Source organism: Oryctolagus cuniculus, chromosome 4 (genome assembly GCF_051225735.1).
Source record: "Oryctolagus cuniculus isolate XC-2025 breed Fujian yellow rabbit chromosome 4, ASM5122573v1, whole genome shotgun sequence".
Classification (NCBI taxonomy): Eukaryota; Metazoa; Chordata; class Mammalia; order Lagomorpha; family Leporidae; genus Oryctolagus; species Oryctolagus cuniculus.
In genome coordinates, this window is record NC_142870.1 from 65,675,889 (window position 1) to 65,680,428 (window position 4,540).

Sequence of the window (4,540 nt, forward strand, 5' to 3'; positions counted from 1 at the left end):
TTTTACAGACACATAAGGCAATATTCCTACACATTAGCTTTTGAATAATGTTTTTACATTTTTCTATGGTACAAAATGAAAGCCAACTAAAGTTCACACCATTTTCATAGTCTGAATACTATACACCCTTTTGTTTTAATTAAGATATATTGTAATAAACTCTTTGTCTTTAAGTTTATAGATTATAATAATTTGTGATTAATGCACTAAAATTGCCTTTTCATGTGGTCATCCACACAAGAGAACAGTCAGATTAACTCCTGAGCAGTCAGGATTGCTATAATCTACCTGTGTATAATGCCAAAGTGGCCCCACGCTGAGTCGATGGGAAGTTAACAGCGGTGAAGACAATTCCTCTTGGGTCCCTGGGAGCCATGCAGGGAGACAGCTAAGTGAAGTCAAAAAAAGATGCATAGCAACAACTCCACTCAGAACACTGGGAACACCAAGGTTAGGGATGTAGTGGGGGGAGAGGGGACATAAGGAAGTTAAACAAGTGGATCAGACAGAGACATCTTGGATTTTTTGATTTACAGGGCTGTAACTTTTAAACGTCATTTTCTCTTTATTGATGTTTGTACAAATGTCACTCTGGGAGGAGATACAGCAGTACCCACCACGATTTGGATTTGTAATGGCATCACCTGCATCTTGGATCATGGCTGTTCTGTATTCCCGGATGCTTGACGTGTGGGAATGCTGGCAGTGGTGTCCAGACACTACATGTAGCCAAGTAACAGGGAGGCCATGATAAAACCAAGTGAAATCCTACCTCAATGGTATGTGAAGAAGCACAAGAAGTAACATTTAAATGGCCTCCTATAACTAAGAGGGATTTTTGTTTTGCTTTGCTGTTTTGGTAGAATTCCAATTCAAAAAAGAAGAGCTAGAGGTTCTAGCATGTGAGGAGTTCATCTAAGAGACTGACATTTCAGATTCCCATCTGGTCAAAACCACCTGTAGCACAGAGGCCTCCTCTTTCCTACAACACAGTATGGCCCCACTGTTCTCAGCCTTTTAAACATTAGAACATTTATAAGATATCTAGGGGCTCAACTTTCTTGGTGAGGAACATCCATAGAAATTATAAAAGTTTTTGACATACACAAAAGGCGAAATGTTTTGGATTCAACAAAAGTCACAAAGAAGATCATGGGAAAGGGGAACGAGATTAAGAAAATAAAGCCTGGGCTAGTGATGGCAGGAGGCAAACAACTGAGATTTGGTCTTTTGCTGCCTACAAGAATACTTTATCCATTCAATCAAGGCACACTGCTACTAGATTCTTCTCCCTGTTAGTTTTTACGGCTCAAGTGAAAGGCTTGGAAACAAAGAAAATATATAAAGCTGCTACAAGTGGTTCTGGATAAGATATGAGAATCAAAAAACATCTGTAAAGTTTGTCCTCTGTACTTTTTTTCTTCTGTCAGTCTGGGTGCTCTACGGAAAGTGAGATGTGAAGTTGACAGCTCACTGAATTCTTAAGATCAGCGCCTTCTTCGACAAGTGGCAGATTCCTGAGTTTTCCAAATGAAAATAGGGACTGGTAAAGGAGCTAAAACACATTCTGTCCTATCTAAATATTTCAATGTTCACTTCTTTGAACACATGTTTTTTAGTAAAGATAAATTCATTCTGGGGCCGGTGCTGTGGCATAGCAGGTTAAGCCACCACCTGCAGTGCCAGCATCCCATATGGGTGCTGGTTCGAGTCCCAGCAGCTCCGCTTATGATCCAGCTCTCCGCTATGGCTTGGGATAGCAGTAGAAGATGGCCCAAGTCCTTGGGCCCCTGCACCCACGTAGGAGACCCAGAAGAAGCTCCTGTCTCCTGGCTCGGATCAGTGCAGCTCCAGCCGTTGCGGCCATCTTGGGAGTGAACCAGCAGATGAAAGACCTCTCTCTCTCTCTCTCTCTCTCTCTCTCTCTCTTTCTGCCTTTCCTCTCTCTGTGTAACTCTTTCAAGTAAGTAAATAAATCTTTTAAAAATATAAATTCATTCTAACTTAACATGATATTTCAAAGACAAAATTTGGCTGAGCACATTGATCTCCCGACAAGACTGTGACTTTAAAGAAACAGAATATCAACCAATAACTCTATTGTATTTGGTAAAGAAGTAAATTCTTCCTTTGTCTCCCAGCTCCAGATGGCAATGTGTCTCATCAGATGTGCAACTTCTTCTCATTATGTTTAGAAATAATGTATCTATCACCATGTCCCACCGGTATTTGAAAGTCTGATAAAATACCATTCCAGAAGCTGCATCTCTAGAATTAATTTTTAAGGTTCATTTATTTATTTGAAAGTCAGTTTCACAGAGAGAAAAGGAAAGGCAGAAAGAGAGAGGTCTTCCTTCCTCCTGTTCACTGCCCAACTGGCTGCATTGGCTGAAGCTTCACTGATCCAAAGCCAGGAGCCAGGAGCTTCTTCTGGGTCTCCCACATGAGTGCAGGGTCCCAAGCTCTTGGGCCATCTTCTACTGCTTTCCCAGGCCATAGGAGAGAGCTGGATTGGAAGTGGAGTAGCCGGAACTCACACCGGTGCTCACGTTGGATGCTGGCACTGTAGGCAGCCCCATCTCCAGGTTTTGAGTTTAGAAATTATTTTAAGATATGATCAAAGACAACAACTTGACTGTACAGACTTGCACATTTCATGAACATATGTATCAGGAAAAAGCGGGATGAGGTCGCTCTGACCAGCAGTGATGCAAGTACTAGGTGACAGGAGTATACAGACATGATGGAAACAAACACCAATCTTATTACACAGTGTGTCTGGGTGAGCAATGAAAACACTGTAATACAGCATCAATGTTTTTTTTATTTGACAGGTAGAGTTATAGACAGTGAGAGAGACAGAGAGAAAGGTCTTCCTTTGGTTAGTTCACTCCCCAAATGGCTGCTACAGCTGGCGCTGCGCTGATCCGAAACCAGGAGCCAGGTGCTTTCTCCTGGTCTCCCATGAAGGTGCAGGGGCCCAAGCACTTGGGCCATCCTCTACTGCCTTCCCGGGCCACAGCAGAGAGCTGGACTGGAAGAAGAGCAACCGGGACTAGAACCCGGTGCCCATATGGGATGCCAGCGCCGCCGGTGGAGGATTAACCAAGTGAGCGATGGTACCAGCCCCAGCATGAAAAGTCTTTACATCTTGCTTCCTCTCAGCCTTTTTTCTTGAGTCTGATGTAGTAGCGATTTGCAAATGATATACGTGAGTGAGCTGGGAATAGCTGGCATTTGATCCAGGATCTTACAATCATAGCATGCAACCTCAATGCTATGTTCTTCATATACCAAAATAAAAAGATGTTTCAGAAGTTCTTTATACTTTGGCCTCTTGGATTCATCCTTTATAAGGCACAAGCTGACAAACATGAAACTTGGGGAGAATACCTTTTCCTCAGAATTACTCATCTGAAGGATGTCCTTTCATGATTTGGTTTAGCTGATCAAATACATCATTCCAATTTTGATAGGGAAATTGGCCTGTGGCCAACTCATACAATGCGATCCCCAAATTGCAGACATCAGAGTGGACATCCTTGTTGTTAATGCCCTTAGCTGTATTCGCAGTGTTTACTATTTCCACTTCTATCCCAAAGAATAGTAGAAGGTTTTGCATGTCGTTGAATGATTTTCAAGTTTCTTTTCAAGTGGTTTAGCACTTTCAGAATTGCTAAAGAAATTTTGCCTAAAATTTCTTCTGGAATATGATCATCTAGTACACTGTATACATTTTTGTAAAACTTGTCAAATGAAGTAGGTGTGGGTTCCATAACAGATCCAACAGTTACACTTTCTGAACAATGCACCATAAAACTGAATAAGGTAGGACAATCACTAAGCCTCAGTATTACATCCAAATGCATAAGAAGCTGTTTTGTTCTTTTGTTTACCGAATTCTAACTGCCATTATTGGCCCACTTGATTTGTGGACCCAGAACCATAAGCTCCTTATCAGTTTCTTCAAGGTCTTTCAAATCCTCAGCAGCAAATTCCCAGTGTTGATCAAGGGAGATCCTCTGTTTTCCTGACTACATGCTATGTGTTCTCAGTCTCTCTCTGCATGGATTTAAAACTCCTGAAGGATTTGGATTCAGAGTAAACCTCGCTATAGATTTGAAAGGTGGATTTGCAAAATCCAACCTCAGCGTTTGTGTTTACCCTTGCATACTGCTGAAAGCCAGGTGGCTTATCACCACGGGGCTGTAGGGCTCCCTGGGATGCCGAAGCTGTTGCTGCCCCTAGTGCCCCTAGAGTTGCCATCAATAGAGCTTAGAACCATCACTGTTGGAATTAAGGAGCTGAGTAGTGTCACAGAGGCTACAATCCTTAGCATTTTTAATGATTTTTCAACATTAAGGAAATACATGTATATGATTAGAAATCGAGTAGAATTAAAGGACTTCCATTAAAGACAAGTAGTCTCTTGGCCCCATTCCTTCTCTATCCTTTCTTAAACACAATTCTACTCTCATTTAACTTCTAGCTTTAAATGCTATTACTTACCTTCAAAGTTAAAGTAATATATTTATGTTGA

General features: G+C 41.6%; 1 pseudogene; it reads right to left on the minus strand.

The window, feature by feature from the left end:
- Positions 1-3,144: 3,144 nt before the first annotated feature.
- On the minus strand, positions 3,145-3,869 carry LOC138849448 (dual specificity mitogen-activated protein kinase kinase 4 pseudogene; annotated as a pseudogene).
- Positions 3,870-4,540: the final 671 nt, after the last annotated feature.